Genomic DNA, 20067 nt, shown 5'->3' with positions numbered 1-20067 from the left:
ATAAAAAGTTCTCAGACCCAGCAAGTTTCCATACAAACATGTTTTTAACATCTATCCCATAAATTGCCTGCTCTGTGCTTCAGTTTCTCCCTCTGTACAAGTGAAAAGTGTCACCAGCCCCCATGGGAACTTTGGGACACAAACCCCTGAACACCAGCTACAGGCTGTGCTGCTGCTGTGACCCAGGAATGCAGCCTTCAGGGGGGCAAAGGGGCTTTAGCAAGAGCCCCAGGGGCAGAGCAGGCTGGAACTGAGTGAGGCTGTCCTCATTTCAGGGCTCAGCAAAGCAAAGAGCACCTCTTGACAAAGACACAGCCTGGTCACTGCCTGGTGCCCTGACCCTTCACAGCAGCACTGGCAGCACAGGCAGAGCCCAAAGCACAGGCAGAGCCCCCAAACAGCCACTGCACAAATCCCCCTGGAGAGAGGCACCAGCCCTGGGCTCCCCAGGGCAGGAACTGCACACAGGCTGCTGAGCTGGGTTTGGGCAGGTACAGCAGCAGGCAAGCTCCTTCCAGGTTCCTCCCCTCCTCCCAGGCTGCTCCTTGTGCTCAGGGGAGCAGGGCAGGAGGCACAGGGGACCTCAGCCTGTCCCTCCCACCCCAAAGCAGCACAGAAGTCAAGGAGAAGCCCCCCTGCCCACCAGGAGAGTTCAGCCCCTCCAGCCAAACCAAAGCTGTTTTCCTCCCAGAGCAAATCCACACTTCTCCTGCCAGGAGAGCACAAAAGAGGGACCCCAGCAAGCTCTGCTCTCTCAGCAGCTGGAGAGAGTCCTCCTGAGGGCCTGGGGAAGATACCTGGGTGAGGTGTTTTCAGGGTTCCCAGGACAAAGGAGGAATTCAGGATCTGACTCCATGTTCTTAGAAGGCTAATTTATTATTTTATGTACTTATGCTAAAGAATAGAGAAAGGATCCTTACAGAAGGCTTAACAAGATACTAATTAAAACTTGTGACTGACTCCTCAGAGTCAGCTGGACAGTGATTGGTCATTAAGTAAAACAATTCACATCCAATCAAACAACCACCTGTTGGATAAACAATCTCCAACCACATTCCAAAGCAGCAAAACACAGGAGAAGCAATCAGATAATTACTATTTTCATTCTTTTCTGAGGCTTCTCAGCTTCCCAGGAGAAGAATCCTGGGCAAAGGGATTTTTCCAGAAAATATGACAGTGACACCTGGGAGCAAAACCACATTGCTCCCACTTGGTAACTCTGGTTTTTGGGGCTTAGAGCTGAAATGCACCCGAAACAATCCAGTGGGGTTCATGAGGACTTTGAAAAATATCAACTCAATTCATAGCATCTCAAAACCTTTTGTAAAAGCTTTTACATGTTTCCTCTCTGTCCACAAAAATGTGTGTTGAGAATTCACAGTTGCTCTCTTTTTCTTCTATTTTTCCTTTTTGCAGAGTGCCAGGGGAAGAAACAAGCAGATTTTATTTTCTTGTTCTTGTTCAAGACTGTAATGAAAACTCAGGGATTATTTTTTCATGAAAATATCCACTTAGGAAAAAGGCAATTCTCTTCTCTTTCGGGAAGAAATGGTTTCATTAAAAAACAATAAAAAGGTAAAATGGTACTTTCTAATGAGAAGCTGGAGTCTCTCCTCGAGTTAAGTGGCAGCCCAAGCCACACAAACACACTTTGTTATCCTCCCCAGCGTCCACACTCACAGCAGGGAAAATTCCTGCCAGTACTTTGGAGTTACCAGCAGTACTTTAGTTAGGAAAAGATAAAAATCAGTCTGGCACACAATCTGTATTTGTGATTTGCAGTCAGGCCTTGGAGGCTTAGCCCAGGCCAAAGCTCAGCTCTGCCTTATTCAGCAAAGGATGTGAGCTGTGGTCCAGCCTGTGAGACTGCAGCAGGGCTGTGGGGGAGGATCCTGGGTGGGGAATGCATTCAGAGTTCATCTCACAGAGCTCTCAGGAGGCAGAGCTTTGGTCAGATGGATGCTGTGGGTACAGCACTCAGCATCCCATAACTCACAGCAGTCCCAGGAAAGCTCAGCTGTCCCAGCCAGGTCTCAGTGTCCTGGAGCACAGGGCTGGCAGCAGGACACACAGCCCAACCCCACAGAGCAAAGAGCAGCAGGAGCATTTCTGGGGAAAGCAAAGGTGGGAAGGCTCAGGGGAAACGTCAGGAGCTGGCTGCTGCCCCAGCTGTGGAGCTGCCCTGGGTGACACAGCCTGGGGACAGTGCTGGCAGTCCCTGCACATCTCTCTGGATGTGACAGCCTGGTCAGAGAGCAAGAAAACTAGATAAGTTTCCCAGAATCATCCTGAGAGACTTTAGGGAGTTGAAGATAAACTATTATTATTATTATTATTATTATTATTATTATTATTATTATTATTATTATTATTATTATTATTATTATTATTATTATTATTATTATTATTATTATTATTATTAATATTGATATTAATATTAATATTATTAATATTATTATTAACAACCTGCAGGTGACGTTTTCCTACTCTCTATTTTCCTGGTTTTCCTCAAAGATTGTTTATAAGAAAGGTGTCTTGTTAATTAGCCAATCAGGTGAAATGCATTGATTAATTGACCCACCAGATCTATCAGTACCTAACAGTGAGGATCTGAGGTAAAGATGGGTGCTCGATGCAAAGCAGCCTTCTGGTGAGGCTGTGTCACATCTCCAGCTGGGCAGCAGTGGGGAGCAGGTCCCTAAGGCAGCCCAGCCCAGCCAGGTGTGGCCCTGCAGCAGCGGCCCCGGGGTGCCTGGGGGGGCACACCAGGGAGGTGCCCTGTGCCAGAGCAGGACCATCTCTGGGCTGTTCTTGGCTGCTGCAGCCTCCACCAGCCTCCTTCGCCGTGGCTGGCACAAGCCCCAGCAGAGAGGAGCAGTCCTGCTGCCAGCCCTGCATTTACAGCCACGCTATCAGTGCGCTCCCCCTGGAAGTGGATCCAGTCCCTTTCCATTCTGAGCCCTGCAGGAGGAGAAGGGCAGAGGTCCTGCCCCAGAGAATTCTCAGTTTAAGCAGCCTGCAGGGTCCTCACTTTGGGGTGTGGCGGACACACAAACACGACCTGATAACTGAATCCCTGTTTGCTCCCTCCGTTGCTGACCAAAAACGTGTTTCCATAAATTTGCAAGTCCAGGAATTCTGTTCAGGGCCACAGAATGAGTCTGTCCCTAAAGCACTGGAGGCCTGTAAGCCTCAGTCAGCCATCCCTTCACTCTCTGGTGTGTCAGCACAGGGGCCCTGCTGCTCGGGCAGCCTCAGAGCTGCAGCTCTCCCTCCCTGGTGACTGAAGTTCTCCCAGCACCTCATTACCACCTCTCCCAGCTGCCTGCCCCACATCAAAGGGGTTTCCTGAGGCTTTGACAACCATCCCCCTGCTTCCAGCAGAAAGCTGTTGTAAGCTTTTTTGGGGAAGAAATTATTTTAGGCAGCTGAAATAGGATTTGCCCATGGAGGAAGAAGCTCCAGGTTTGCATCCCACCGTGCACAGTGGAGGATGATCCCTAGAGCCAGTGGGGAAGAGAATCACAGAATCCCAGAGCTGGTTGGGTTGGCAGGGCCCTTAAAGCCCATCCAGAGCCACCCCTGCCATGCAGGGGCACCTCCCACTGTCCCAGGTGCTCCCAGCCCTGCCCAGCCTGGCCCTGGGCGCTGCCAGGGATGCAGGGGCAGCCCCAGCTGCTCTGGGTGCCCACGCTGTGTGAGCACTGGGAGCTGCAGGACTGCTGCACGGCTGGAAGTGCTGCTCCTGTGAGGCCCTGGAGGCTCAGGCTTTGCTGTGGACTGATAACACAATTATTTATCTCGAGTGGATGGAAGTGCAATCAAGGCAGAGCCTTTCAAAGCATCTTGAGACGGGGAAATGTGAGCTCCCAGACCCAAACAGCTCTTGCTGGGCAGTACAAAGGTGGCTGTGCAGACCAGCACAGCTCTGCTCTGTGGCAGAGTTCCTGCTATTCATCCTGGAGCAGAAATCTGCAAGGGAATAAATGAGCCCTTATTTCCCAGCACTGAAAATGCCTTTGGGCATCACATCCAGGGTGATTTGCCTTGCTGGAATGTTCTGTGTTTATTGTGGGCCTTGCCACAGTCCCTGTGTGCCCTGCAGGGGATGGGGTGGATGTGAAGTGCTGGAGCTGAGTTTGCCCAGCACACCCAGGTACGTGGCCACCCCTAAGAGCAGGAGGCAGGGAGCAGTGCCCCTCACACACACCTGGGAATGGTCATTCCCACGGAATGCTGCTGTGCCAAGCCAGAGGGCTGAGCTGCCTCTGACTCCTGCTGAGCCCTGCTTCAGGCAGCTTTGCAGGGCAAATAATTAAAGATGGGCTCCAAATCCACAAATCACAGTGAGAAAAGCCTTGGATACAGGAACAAAAGGAGGAAAAAAGGACTTAAAAGTCTGCCCTGTGCTGTACAATGCTCAGACAGGTTCTTTGCAGGCACAATTGTGTTCAGGAAAAGACTGCTGAGACTCAGCAAGTTCTCTGGGAACACAGGTGGGGGAGGCTTTGAATCTCCGCGTGCTTTTGTGGCGCTGAGTGCTTTGCTCTGCTCTTAAATCACAGCCCTCTTTTCCTGCATGGCCTGCCAGGGAAAAGCAGAGGCTGGGAGTTCCCCGGGGAACAGCCTGGCAGAGGGGAGGGGAGAGCTGTGACAAAATACCCCGGGAGAGAGCAGGGAAATTCTCCACAGCCCATGGCCACGAGGAGAAAATTAACCAAGAACAGACCAAGTCCAGCACGACCCCTCTGGAGCAATAACGTTTCATCAGCATCAGTGAAGCCACAGGAGAGCTGAGAGGGAGATTTCCCTTTGCACACCAAAGGAGGAGCCGAGGCACCAGAGGGGGAAGGTCCCAACAGCCGTCCCTGGTGGACACCTTCCTGCCAGGAAGCCAAGCTGTGTTGGGTCATGAGTGGCACCTTCCTGGGGCCCCTCTGCTGCTCTCCAGCCCCACGGCCCAGCTCCTGCTGGGTCAGGCTCCAAAGGTGATGCCCAGAGCAAGGAAAGCTCCAACCCAATGGGGGTGGCCAGGGCTCCAAACAGCTCTGCAATCACCCCTTCTAAACCAAGGAGGTCTCCTGCTTTGAGGAGGCCAGACAGGTGCTTTTGCAAGCTTTAGACCAAATTATCACCCCACGTTTGCCAGAGCTCCTTGGTGAGGATGTTCAGGCTGAAGGGGAGGGTGAGGAAGGTCTGTGAAACCCTCAAACCACACGAGGCTCTGGAGAACAGAGAGTGAGCCTGACTGCCTCAGGAACAGGCTCTGACAGGAGATCTGGAGAGCTCTGCCCTTGGCTGAGAGTGATAATTTTGTTGTCTGGTTAGTTTGTTTTTTTTTTTCCCAAACCTCTTAACCTGCTCTCTCACACTGCAGAGCTGGGAGCCTTTTGTTAACTATTTCCTGCTCTGGTTTCCATGGAAAACAGAAAGTCACATGCACCATCTCCCAAGAGATGACAGAAATGCCTCTGGCCTAACAATCCCTCTGCCTTTAACAAATGAGGCCAAAGAGAAAAACCATGAAGATGCAAACCAGGGATTTCAAGTCCACCTACTCAAGTGCCACAAACCCTCAATATTTTAGAATAATCAAGTACTAAAAAAATCCCAAGCTGTTTAGGTAAGTCCACACTGAGGCACTATTTCTCCTAAAAAGGGCAAAAAAGAGGCATTAAGGCTGTATATTGCTAAAGTGCTGGGGGGAAGTGTAATATATTGTGATTTAAAGCATTTGATCTTGCTTTTCCCTGCTGACACACTTCTAATTCTCATTATTTCTAAGCTTTGGGCCAAGGTCCCATCTGTTACACCAGCACTTGTCTTTCCTCAAGTTTCACCTCATTGCCCCAGGGCTTCTGCTGGCTCCTGGATCCACCAGCAGGACACCTGGCAGCATCCAATGCCCTCCAAGAGTAGAGAGAGCTCAGTGCCCAAAGCTGGGCTGAGGTGTCCAGAAGAGAGGTGCCTGATTTCAGCTCTTTGCAGGGCTGCTTGAAGCCTGATTTCAGCACCTTGGAGTCTCAGCTTGCATGAGATGTGTAAGAACCTCTGGATTTATCCATCTGCTCACCCCAAGATGGAATTCAAACCCCAGGGATGTTTGCAAACCGGCACCAGCGCCTTTCTCTGCAGGCACTCACACCAGGCCTCCTCACTCAGCTGGAGGCTAGAGCCAGCTTTGTTCTCAGCTGGGCAGCATTTGCCCCGTGACATCTAAAGAAGGGGAGGTTCAAGGTGCAGGAATGAGGAGGGATGTGAGGAAGGCCCCAAGCTGGGAGCAGCTGAGGGTGAGGAGTGGGAACTGCTGTTAGTCCCTGCAGCACCCGAGTGGGGCTGCTCCAGGGGACATTCCATGGAGTCTGTCTGCATCTGAAGTGGAATTCTTAATGAAACAAAAGTGCAGTGCTCTAAATTTAGATGCTCTATTAATGTTTTTAAAAGCCATAGAGTGGCTGAAATCTCATTCAGAGTCGATGCTTCCATCAGGTCAAACCTGAAATCCTGGAGCCAGGGAAGGAAACCTCACGGGTTTGAGTGCTGAGCTCCCTTTTGCTGTCCCTGCCCATCCTTGGTGGCCCTTCCAGCGGTTGCTGTGTGTTCCTAAGTGACACAACCCACAGCTGTTAATACTTGTAATTCCATTTTATGCTTTAGCCTCTCTGACAGCAGAGCAGCAAGGCTAGAGCTGCAGTTGGGTGAGACAGCAAATAAACAACAGGCCAGAGAGCTGCCATGCAAAGAGATACCCATCTTTCAATATCAGATCTGTTAGTCTAATACCCTTCGTTTGAGTTGCAGAACAAGTTCTGTCTTGCACTCCAGCTACAGCCACATCAGATGGGCCATAAATCATTGAACAATACAAGCAGGAACTGGGACTTGTCTGGTAAATCACTTTCTGCTGGTGATATGCTGATCTCTGTGGGATGGGGATGGATGAGATCCCTGGCTTGGAGGCAGTGCTGTGCTATGACAGTTATACACGAGGGATGTTCATAGCAAACCCACGCTGCGATTTATTGTTTAGTCAGAAAATTTCCCCTTGATTTATAAATATTTCACCTGAGAAGAACATCCACGCTAATTCCAAGCACACAGACAAGCTTCCCAGTGCCCAGGGATGATCAAAGAGCAGCGGCTGGATGGATGCTGGGGCTCCAGGGGGACTACAGAGCCGCAGCTCCTCCACAGAAAAGCCCATTAAAACAAAAGGGAGCCCAGCTCATGCCTTTCCACGGCATCATTGCCAGGTATTAACCTGCCCTGTGCTCCCCATTCCAGGGACAGGGGAGGTGACAAGTCTGGGGTCAAACACCGCTGGTGGCTGCTCCGTCCGGGATCGGGAGAGGTGCAATCCTCCAGCGCTGAAGAACAAGTCCCAGGCTCACCTGTCCTGCCCAGCCCCGTCCTGTCTCATGAGGTCAGGAAGCTCAGACTGCTGCGCTAATAAAACAACCCCACTGCCATCACTCACTGCCGCCTTTATCTGTTCCAGACACCTCTTGCTGCCAACAGCCCCGTTCTATTTTTACTGAGCAAATGCTTTCACGGCTCCGCTTCCCCGTGCTGCCCACTTGATGTGTTGTTCACACCTCGTTTACTCTTCACACTCCTCAAGGACCTGGCCATGGACAGGATCCCTCCCCTGGAACGGGAGGACAAATAGGAGCCAGAGTTGCTGTCAGCGCTTGTGGCTCTGGGGGACAGGAGGGAAAAGGGCAAGGGGGGGTATCTTTACTCCCTCAGCTGCAGCCCTGATTATCCCTTCTCTCCTTGTAACCAGTTCGGAGTGGAAGCCCTCAAGAAGAGCATCCCCTCGGCCCGGGCCTGAATTACTGCATCCCAGCTGGAACGTTTCTGAAATTCTCCGTGTGAGAGCACAACCTTCCACTAGGGGTCCAACGTATCCACAGAGGAAGTTTAAGACTCACAGTCCCAGATGAGTAATTTAATTTAACTTTCCAGACGTGCTAAAGATTCCCTGTGTGATCACTGGGATCACGGGGGCCAGGCTGGGTCAGCTCATCCCAAAGTCTTCAGGGTTGCCATGCAGGAAACATATCCCTGTCCTTCAGCACTTGCTAGGGCTGCAGCTAGATGTGCTCCAAGTGTGTCTACTAAACCAAGTGTAGTCTTGGAAATATTCCCAAACCATCCATCTCAGTGACAATTAGGTCAGCAATATGAATCCTTTGTTATCAGTTCAGAGTTTTTCCAGTAACTTTCTACTTAATCTTTGGAACGTGCACTATTCAAAGAGAGAGGACCACAAATTTAATTGGGATGGGAACAAATGCATGAGCCCAATATTATTTGACTTTAAGGAATGATCCCAGTATTTAAAACCTATCAGTTTGGCCCTCCACCTCAGTTATTAATAGCATAGGTGCAAAAGCAATCAGCCACTTCTCTTGGGATGACCCAAAGCTGCTGGGGTTGTGTGGGGCTCTGGAAGGGCATTTGGGCACCTGCAGGTCAGAACATAGTGTGCAGATGCCCTGCTGAATGCAGCCTGGCTGTGAGCTCCCACTCTAAGAATAAACACTTCCTAAAAATAAACCTGTGCTCTCCTGGCTTTCTTCTTTCCTTTGTTTTCTTTCTCTCTTTCCTTCTGCCCACCTATCCAGCAATCTTCTCATCTTCACTTTGTGTGGATCAAATATTCCAAAAATCCTCTCTCCAGCTTCCCAGCACACAAGGAAAACTACAGCACTTTTAAGTTCACTTTCTAAAATCACAGATATGAAAATAAACTACTTTGGAGCCAAGCCTGTGCTTTACAATCATTTACAAAGCCTGTAATTCCATCCTCAGAGCCATCAGCAGACTGTGTAAGGAGTGAATCACTGAATTGATTTGGATGAGGAAAAGGCAGCTTTTCCATGTCAGAATTACAGCAGAAGAATTCAGAACTCATTTTCAACTGAAAAACAAATGAAATGGTTCAGAGACTCCAGAATACTTACAGAGAGGAGATGGACAACTACCACAATAGCATGAAGTTCAACATCATAAAGGCTTTTCCTTGTTGTCATTTCAAGTCAAGTGTCCCTCCATCCCTCAGTCTCCCTAAGGAGAACAGCAATATTGGCACAAAGGGCATGAGACATTTGTAACAATTTCATTTTTTGCAACCCCACTTCCCACTCTTTCTAAAGGAAAGTTTCAAGTCCAAGGGGAAGTTACCAATCCCCCACATGTCACAGATAAGGGGTTTGGTTCTTTCCTCTGTCATGGTGAGCAGGGCCAAAATCTTCATCTGTGACCGAGTGGTCATTTTGGAAATCCAGCTGGATCTGCCTCAAGGGAACATGCTTTTCCCAACGATCAGAGCATGGATCTCACTGACAATTATTGAGCTCCTTTTGTGCTCAGCCTCCCCTCTCTCTCATGCAGAGCAACATCAGTTTAAGTGTTGTCATCCCAGCTTGTCTCTTCCCACAATCCAGCTCTTCCACATCAGCAGGGATGGGGACAGCCCTCCCCACATGTATTATTTCATTGAATGTTTCCAACCAGGCTACATTTTTCATGGTCTTTATTTGGATCAATCACACTAAAAGCTGATGTAGCATTATTTAATCTTTGACAGGGGGAGAATTAAGATACAGGTTTATTCACTTACAGAAAATGTCAGACTAGAATTAGACGATCACTTAAGGGATTGAACTTAACTACTATGAGAGCTGCTTTTTCAAGCAGAAAATGTTAATATTCTTGCCTTGTTTTTTCCCTGGGTTCTGGTGGCATGAAAATGGGATTTATTAGAATCTGGAGTAAGTTTGGGGTAAATTATGCTGTTCTTTTCTTCAGTGCAAACAACTGATAGCTGAATATTCAGCACCAAACTGCACTAGGCTGGGTCTGGGAGCACCCTGGGTAGTACACACTCACACAGTGGAATTTTAAAGACTTGTGCCTGAGGGCAAGTGAGATTGGCTGTGCAGTCTGGGTCTGGTCTGGCTTCTGACAGTGCTGGGAGCTGATTTACAGAGCCAGGCCAGCTCCTCTGCAGCTGAGGCTTTCCACACCCTGAGCACAGAAGGATGGAATTCCACACCAGGTACTCCCAGAGATGACTCCATGGACAGCCCAGGATGGAATGGAGTTGTCCATGAGCCAGCACTTTGTCCTGGGGCCCAAGGAGGCCAGTGGTATATCCAGGGAAGCACTGGGAGGAACACTCCCAGCAGGGCAGGGAGGGATCCTGCCCCTGTGCCCAGCCCTGGAGGCACATCTGGAGTGCTGTGCCCAGCCCTGGAGGCACATCTGGAGTGCTGTGCCCAGCCCTGGAGGCACATCTGGAGTGCTGTGCCCAGCTCTGACTGCTCCTGGAGCAGGGCCAGTGGAGGCTGCAGAGCTGAGCAAGGTCTGGAGCAGGTCAGTGCCAGGGAAGGCTGAGGGAGCTGGGGCTGCTCAGCCTGGAGAGGAGCCCCAGAGAGAGAGAGGGGCCCCAGCCCTGGCTGTCCTGGGTGTCCCTCTCTGTCCCAGTCTGTCCCTGTGTGTCCCTGTCTGTCTGTCCCAGTCTGTCCCTGGCTGTCCCTGGCTGTCCCTGTCTGTCCCAGTCTGTCTGTCCCAGTGTCTGTCCCTGTGTGTCCCTGTCTGTCTGTCCCAGTCTGTCCCTAGGTGTCCCAGTCTGTCCCAGTCTGTCCCTGTCTGTCTGTCCCAGTCTGTCCCTGTGTGTCCCTGTCTGTCTGTCCCAGTCTGTCCCAGTCTGTCCCTGTGTGCAGAGGTCAGAGCAGCCCAGGCTCTGCTCCAGGCCCAGCAATGGCCCCAGAGCCCCGGGCAGGGCTGAGCCCAGCAATTCCCCTGCACAGGAGGCAGAGCTGCCCTGGGCAGTGCCCAGCCCTGAGAGGCTGCCCAGGGGAGGTGTGCAGTCTCCTCCCTGAGATGTTCCAGAACATGGACTCAATCCTGTGCCCTGTGCTCCAGGATGGCCCTGCTGGAGCAGGGAGCTGGGACCTGGTGACCCTCTGAGGTCCCTCCCAGCCTGACCCATCCTGGGATTTTGTGAAAATCTTCCCCTCTTGATACACTCGCCTGGGTCAGGAGGCTCACTGCAATTATCACTAAATTAATAGCAATTAAATGTCTCACTAATGAACAAGCAGCTGTGCCGCCCTTGGTCCTGTGCTGTGCTGAGTTCCCACTGATGGAACACCCAGGCATGGACATTTCCTCTGCACCACTCAGTGCCCAAGAGCACAAACAGCCCTGGGAGTGTGGAGCTGGGATGGGGAAGGGCAGCAGCTCTCCAGGAGCCCATCCCTTCATCTCCAGCCGGGCCTGAGCACTGCTGCCAGCCTCTGCACCCCGAGGGAGCTCTGGTCAGGAGGGGGTTAACAAGCAGCCACACACTTTTCCTTCCCCCCAGTCAAAGCAACAGCCTGCTTTCCAGCATGGATCTCCTCTTCCACTCCAGGGTCACAGACTGCCAGCCTTGTTTTAATGAGCTGTGTCCTGCAAATTTCACAGTCACTTCCAGTCTAATAAGGGAACCCACAGGGGTGGTGTTTTCAATTTGCTCCTCTTTCCTGAAGAGTTTGTGCCATACATCACACGGAGCAGCTCACAGCTGGTGCAAAGAGAAAAGAATTAGCTTGTATTCCCCACGCAGGGGTTTTATAATTCAATATTTATTAAGATTGGGGTCCTGTAATTTGAAAGGCCAAACAGTTTGTTTTACTATGTGTGGGATAGATTATGTTAATATAGTGAACAAGGGCTTCCAAGAACTAATTTAGTGAGGGTGTTGAAAAGCCCTGCACATGAGAGAAATATTATGAACAAGTAAGAATCCTTAATACTTTGTCTAACCAAGCCCTGTGCATACAAATTAAACATAATTGGAAATCCTGTTCCAGCCATCAGACTAAGGGCTACTTTACAACTGAAATGACACCTAAATGTCTAATTTTAATTTTAAATTCACTTTATAAAAGCACAGCCTGATTGTTTTCCTCTCTTCGAAAGAAGATTTATGAAAAACGAGCAAATCTAAGCTTTACTTAAATGTATATGAATGAACACAGCTTTCAGCTGAAGCTCATTGCAAAGCAGAACTCCTTGAATATTCATTAATTCTTCCAGACATCTGATATTCCCCGGTACACACAGTAGCACAATACTATTGCTCAGTAAATAATACCAGAGTCCCATGAGAAATTCAGAGATTTGGTTTCAACTTTTAATCTAAAAGCAGTGTGAAATATTCCATCATTTTGGAATATTGACTATATCAATATTCACACAGAAAACTTTGTATTAGAGCCACAGAACTGGAAAAACCCTCTATGACCATCGAGTCCAACAGCAGCCACCCGGCAACAACAGCCCAGCACTGCCAAGGCCACCCCTAGCCATGTCCCCAGGTGCCACAGAATGGCAATTCCACGCTCCACCCTCCCTGCCCTGGGCAGCTGTGGAAGGGCTGGACAATCCTTTCAGTGAAGAAATTGTCCCCAGTATCCACCCTGAGCTCCCCTGGCCCAGCCTGAGGCCGTTCCCTCTCCTCCTGTCCCTGTTCCCTGGGAGCAGAGCCTGACCCTCCAGCTGTCCCCTCCTGGCAGGTGTCTGCACACCTGGCAGAGCCACAGGGTCCCCCTGAGCTTCCTTTTCTCCAGGCTGAGCCCCAGCTCCCTCAGGAATCCTCCAGCCCCTCCCCAGCTCTGTTCCTGCCCTGGGCACGCTCCAGCCCCTCCATGTCCTCCTTGTCAGAGGGGCCCAGGGCTGCCCCCAGCACTGCAGGTGCCCCAGATGGGCACAGGGACAATCCCTGCCCTGGGCCTGTGGCACAGCCCAAATGCCCCTGGCCTGTTGCCCACCTGGGCTCGTGTCCAGCCACAGCCACAGCCCCCAGGGCCTTCCCAGCCCCTCTGCCCCAGCCTGGAGCCCCACGGGGTTGGTGTGACCCCAGTGCAGGAGCCAGCACTCGGCCTTGGTGGCCCTGTTGGATCCAGGGCTCCAGCCGGGCCCATCCCTCTGCAGAGACCCTGCCCTGTGGCACGGCCACACCGCAGCCATGCCACCAGAGCCACACCACAGCTACACCACAGCCACAGCCACACCAGAGCCACACCAGAGCCACACCGCAGCCATGCCACCAGAGCCACACCACAGCCATGCCACAGCCACAGCCACACCACAGCCACAGCCACACCAGAGCCACAGCCACACCACAGCCATGCCACAGCCACAGCCACACCAATCCCACACTGATCCCACACCACAGCCATACCCACACCACAGTCACAGCCACACCCACACTGCAGCCACACCACAGCCATACCCACACCAATCCCACACCAATCCCACACTGATCCCACACCGATCCTACACCACAGCCACACCACAGCCATACCCACAGCCACACCACAGCCACACCACAGCCATACCCACACCGATCCCACACCGATCCCACACCACAGCCCGCTGGGTGGCACTGACTGGGTGCCCTCCATCCCCTCACCACGTTCTCCATTGACCGGGCCTGGTGCCAGGCTGAGCCCTGGGGAGCACCAGCCCTGCCCAGCTGGGTTTAACCCATTCCCTGCCATGCTGGGGCTTTCCTGAGCACACTGGCCAGGTACCAGCAGAGGGTTCTCAGCAGAATCCTCTGGGCAGTGCTGGCAGATGCTTTACCAAAGCCCAGGTATGGGGATCCACAGCCAGTCCCTCCCCCAGCAGGGTCTGCTGGGCCTCCTAGGGTTCTCCATGGCTGGGGGGGCTTGGCCAGCACTGCTCCTGTCTGCGGCACCAGCTGGGACTCCTGGCAGCTCCCTCTGCTCCCCAAGGCCCCCTGGGCTGGAGCCCCCCATGCACCCCCTCTCTACTTTAGAGCCACCCATCCCAGTGCCTGCATTTGAGATTCTCCCTCCCAGCATTTGGGAATTTAGCTGCTCTATTGAACAGAATGAAAAGATTTAATTTAGTGAGATTTGGCATTAGCTCGTGCTTCTCTGCTGTCCATTAGTGTCAGAACTGAGCTGTGGATCCATTCCAATAAATGTTTGTACAAACATGTTTGTATACAGATTCATGCAGGCTATAAATTCAGCGTGAGGCACTTCTCACTGAAACATGCACTGTGACTCAACAAAAACATGAAGAGAATTTAATTTTTTTTTTGAAGGAAGGATTTTTTAATTAGCCAGTAAAGTTCAGGAGACAACACATCATCCAAGAGCGAATGAAAGCTGCTTTTAATTGGTAGGAACCTCCCAAATGAAGAGCAGCTAATGGAAGTATTTTTTAATCTGTTTCTCCCAAATATTCCAGATTTGGATGTTTTCTGCTTAAACTGTTTGAGTTAATGTGATTATTCAGTTAAATGAGTAACAAGCAGAGAATCCTCAGCAAAGGGTGTGGCAAACATGTTAAACACAGCTGGAAAACTACAACATGTCTTCATCACACCCAACCCCCAGCACCTGCTCCTGCTTTTTGCACAAACTGGAATGAGATGAGAGCCAGCCACTCAAGAACCAGGAGGTGCAGAGGGGCTTTCCAGTGACCAGTGCTCACCTCCTGGTGTGTACAGGAGACTGACCCACACTTAGACCCTTGCAGGTCAGCAGGGAGGCTTGTGTTCGTGCACCCACTGTCAGTTCTCATGGGCTCAGGGAGACATTATTAACCTTAAACCCAGGTTTAATCTTCCATGTCCTGCTGGAAAATCTCAGAATGTCAAGGAAATAATTCTCCCAAGTGATTCTGGAGTGACTTTCTGTGGCCTGGAGAGCAGAAGAACACAGCGTGGAAAACAAAGAAAACCAGCTTTACCTCACACCACAGTTAATAAAAATTAAATGTCAGACGGGACAAGAAAAAGTGACGTGGTAACATACAGAGGACAGGATCCATGAGAGACTCTGAGTAATGAAAAGGTCAGGGGAACCTATAAATAAAGCCTGAGGCATGCGAGGTCTGGGGAGGCAGGGAGCTCATCAGGGAGTACAGAAACTCAGGCAATTAATGGATATGTTTTATGTAAATGGAGCAATTACTGTTCCAGGTATGGAACCTGCTCTTTCTCAGAACACTACAGATCCCTGTCCACCCCCAAAACACAGCAAGGGCTGATCACGGTCCTGTAAGGACTGGACTGTGCAGGGACAGCTCAGCCTGGGGATGGGGAACCATTCCCACCTCTGCCAGGCTGCCTCGTGCAGGGGTGTCCCAAACCCCGGCTGGGATGCTGTTTGTAGACTGTAGGAGTGACTGGGGTAGGATGGTCAGGACGGGGATGAGAGATGTCTGCAGCCAGGTCAGGAACTTGGGGTTCATTGCAAAGGGCCTGGGTGCAGGGCCCTGCAGGAGCTGCCAGCCACAGCTCAGAGCAAAGAGGGAGAGGTAAAGAGGGAGGTAAAGAGAGAGAAGGCAAGAGCGTGGCAGAGGATGAGAGAGAGAGGTTCCTGTTACAATACCATAAATCTTCTTCTGTGTTGAATATTCTAATTCTCACTAACCAATCCAGTCCAAGATACAAATCCTATAGCATTTACATACAGCCTATAAGAATCATTACATTGCCATGCTGTGTTCCATTTTAAACCCCAAAAACTCCTCTTTGGGCCCCTTCTGCCAAGCCAGCAGGGTCTGCTCTGCCCCTTGGAGCTGTCTGCAAGCAGAGGGTGTTGTTCCATCCAAAGGGGATCACCTTCAGCTGGCCATGCCATTGTTTTCCAGTTGTTCAGTAACTGAGGTATCTCAAAGCTTGCTTTCATTTCAATCTCATTTATAGTTTCCATATTCTCAAAACCTTTTACCAGGCAATCATATTCATAAGGCCTTCCTGTTTCATCCTCCCCAACAGGAGACCCCACCTTCTGAACGGAAAATCCTGAGGGCCTGCAGCTTTTGCAGGCATGAAATGTCCCAGGTTTGCATGGTTATATGGTCTGATATTCCCAGGGCTTTCTTCTCCTCTGTTTGAGTCTCCAATTCAGTCCCCTCTATATGGACAGAGTTTTTCCTGGGTCTTATCCCCAGCATCCCCGTGCTGATGAAACACAGCACAGAGAGCTGTCCCACCTTGCACTCAAGGGCTGCACAATGTCCTGTGCCCCACCCCACTGCTGTACCAACCTGGATGAACAAACAGATTAAATTGCAGCCATAAAGCCCCAACTCTAAAACCCAACCCATTTAAAATTCAGGACATGCTCATGGGCCTTCTTGAGCTGGAGCCTAAACAGATCCCACAAAGGCACAGGTGTGAGCACTGAATTGTGTGGGGTCAGTGGAAGCCAGGGACAAACCCAGGGCTCGGAGTCAGCCCCTGGTTATGGTGCCTTCCCCACATTGTCTGGAGTGAGGGGCAGCTCTTTGTGCTGGGCTGGCTGCTCAGGGACACCGGCCAGGACCAGTTCCTCACAGGGCTCATGGGGCTGAATTTTGGGTGTGCCATGCAGGAGGAGTCACAGGTGTTGATGTCAGAATGTGTAATGCAGGGGGGGCTGCACAGGCACTGAATTTTGGAGTGGAATGCAGAAGGAGTTGCACAAGTGCTGATTGCTGGGGGTATAATGCAGGAGGAGCAGCACAGGTGCTGATTTTTGGGTTTGTAATTCAGGAGGAGCTGCACAGGTGCTGAATTTTGCATGTGGAATGCAGGAGGAGCTGCCCAGCTCAGGCTCTGCAGACACAAGCCCAGGAGCTGAGCTCTCCTGGCAGCAGATGGGGAGAGGAGCTGTGTGGGTGAAGCACAGGGCAGCGAGCAGCCCCGATCACGTAAAACCAGACATTCTGAAACACAGCATGGAAGAACACCTCCTCTCCCTGCCCCAGCAGCCCCACGAGCCCTGCCCTGGCCCTGCTCCCTCTCTGTGCCCCAGTGCTGTTTCTGTCCCTTTATCTGCCTTGGCAGCACGGAGAGGCTCTGCCAGGGAAGGACAAAGCCCTCCTGGGCTCCCTGGAAGGGTCCAGCAGGCCAAGGCTGTCTCTGCCTGCACCTGGCACTGCCTCCCCTCCTTCTATTCTGGGAGCAGGGAAGCAGCTGAGCCCTGCTGTGACTGGGAGGCAGATGGGGCACGGATTCAGTGAGGCTGTGCTGCTCATTTGTTTGGCACAAAAATGACGGGCACGCAATGGAACAAGCGGGAGCACACACGGGGTGAGCACCCAGCAGCTTCCCCCATCGTTCATTTTCCTGTTACTGAGTTTCTCTCCTCATTCAGGGATAAATCTGCGGCAATGCAGAGGGTTGGAGTTGTCAGCCTGATTCTCCTCGAGTGCTTTTAGGTCTATTGCTCTGATTTCCTACAGTGCATTTCTTGCCCTTTTGGGAGGTGGGAATGGCTGTGTCCCTGCTCAGTCAGCTGCACATCAGGACATGAGGCACTTCTAAGTACTGGGTTTTTCCACTATATCTTCAGATCAGTCTAAGAAATTAACTCCAGTCAAAAGGAAAAGTCTTCATATGCATAAATATGGGAATTCATACCGGAGAAAGAAGCACCCAAGGCACACAGGGCACCTTGGCCCTCCACGAATTGTGGAAGCATTTGCTCCTTTTTGGGGTGGAAACAGGTTTTTATATTAACCTTGGGCTTTATCTGCATTTAGTTTTCATCACTAAATCACACAGGACATGAGGACCTGAGTAAAATTAAGAAAGAACAGATTTTAAGATTAGTATTTTTTGCCATCCATCCCCAAAACATTCATCAACCAGGACAGTGAATTCAGCAGTTCTCAGCCTAACCCATGGCAGCTGTTTGTACACAGAGTAAAAACACAATCTCTTTCAATCTGATGCAAATCCCATAAAGGAAAATATAATGAAAGATGGGTCAAAAATATGATTCATTTGCACTCCTAAAATGCAGCATAGTCTTGCTGAATTTGCACATTGTAACTGCAAAAGGCATGAAATCCTTAAAATATTCCTGCAATAGTCTTATGCTGAATGAAGAGCTTTATGAATATTTCAATTACAAGATGAGGCTTGAAAGGATAGACTTGTTTCAATTTTGAATCACCCTTCCTTAAAAAACTTGCCCTATTTGGTAGGGAACGAGACTCAGTTAAATCTGACACAAAGGGGGTAAGGATGGAGCCCCCTGAGCTGGAACCCCCTGGCTGCCCCCCCTTTGCTGCTTGGAACAGAGCAGCCCTGGCTTCCCTGAGCAGACACGGAGCCCGTGTCACCCCTGGGGCAAACAAGCCCTGTCTGATAGCTCCAGGCCCCCCCTCCTCATCTGCTGTTCTTTACAGTATTTGGGGAATGAAAGGCTCAGCTCTTTGCTGTGCAGTGCTACAGCTGCCCCTCTTTGCTTCAGGAGGCCATGCTGTCCTTTTGGGATTTGAGAGACACCCAGAGAGCAGCAAATCCCACTGTGCTGAATGGATCAGCTCCTTTCTATTCCCAGGTACAGAAAGGCCCCTGATTTCCTCCTCTGTCCTACTCACAGATGGACCATGATGCAAATACTCATGGGTTAAAGCTGAGCTTTACAAACACCCAGTTCTGATATCACCAATCCAACCAAAACACAGCTCTCTTTTTGAGGAGTTACTCCTGGTTTTACTGGAGTTAATGAAACCAGGCTGGGGTTATTTTTTTTCATTCATTCTTTCAGATCACCCAACTGAAGCAGAGCCTGTATTTGCCCATACCTTCAGTGCTTGCTAAACTGGAGCAGCTCTAGAACTGCATCCACCCCAACACGTGAAGCACAGATTTTAGTGAACTTCAGATTTCACCTTCTTGGGAAAGCAATTCCATGTTTGGGCTGCCTGGTTCTCCCTAAGCAGGACAGCTCAGTCCTGCAAGGAGAATAACAAACTTCCTTCAGCAAAGCTGCAGAATTAGATTTCACTTTTCAGCAGAAATATCCACCAGCGCCAGTTGTTCAGCACAGACACCCCTGTGTGCATTTTCTTATGCACAACAGTGTCTGAAAGCACAACTTTCCCCTCCACTCCCTAAGGCAGGATTTAAGAACCAAGTTCTGGTCTGATAGATGTTGGCAAAGCTGAGGGCCCCATTGGGCACCCCTGGAACCTTTCCCCATTTCCCTGAGAGAGAATGATCACCTAAAATGAAATCAGAACTCAGCCCTGAGTTCCTCATGGAATAAAATGCCAGCATCTGGATTCTGCTGCTCCTCACAGCCACCAAAGAGACCAAGCACCCCTGGAAATGGAGCCTGACTGGTGTCACTCCAGCAGACTCTCAGGAGTTCATCACTGCTTCCCTGGCCTTTGAATGGAACCACTTTTCTGAAAGCTTGCCTGGTTTCCCTGTAACTTAATTAAGCATCTTCTCTGTCCTCCATTACGCTGCTGTTTAACACATCCTGGCAACCTGCCCCTCATATATTGCAGGAGATATGGCTGGCAGCAAAGAGAGCTTATCACTGGGTATTAATTACTTGAGCATAAATAACATTTCCTCTTCTCTCAGGTCCATGATCCACCCTTTCTGACAGAATATATTCATAGTAACAAGAGAGAGAATACAATGGGGCGGTAATTTTAAGCCTAAACTGAGTGATGAGTCTTGCAATGAGCAAAAATTAAAGCCAGAATAATTAAAATGAAAAATAAGGTATATTTCTAAGAGGGATATTGATTAACCCCTGCCCAGAACCATCTGCCAAGGCAAAGGCTGGGTTTTTCCACTCTATCTTCAGAGCAGTCTAAGATATTAACTCCAGTCAAAATGAAAAGTCTTAATATGCATAAATATGGGAATTCATACAGGAGAAAGAAGCACCCAAGGCACACAGGGCAGCTTGGCCCTCCATGAGCACGAGTGGCATTGCCCAAGGACAGAACAACTCAAGGGCTGGGGCTGGGATAGCAGCTGATCAAATAACACCTCCCAGGGTATTCCCAAAGGCTCCCCCAAAAGCCAGCCGAGCACAGAGCCTCTGCTGTGCTCCCCCTGCCTCTCCACTGCCCCTCAGCTCTGCTCTCAGAGCGGTGCTGCCCACCCTCCCTGCACAGGGAGGAGAATGAAGCACAGGAAATGCAGCTTTTGCCTGCTCCAGAGTTCTCCTGGGTGATTGCAGGGCAGGAGCACACCCTGGCATCCAACTCCTTCTGCTCTGCCCTGCT

The sequence above is a fragment of the Fringilla coelebs genome (assembly GCF_963513975.1).
Source record: "Fringilla coelebs genome assembly, chromosome: 25".
In the NCBI taxonomy this organism is placed as follows: domain Eukaryota; kingdom Metazoa; phylum Chordata; class Aves; order Passeriformes; family Fringillidae; genus Fringilla; species Fringilla coelebs.
Note: the sequence above shows the minus strand (reverse complement) of the source record.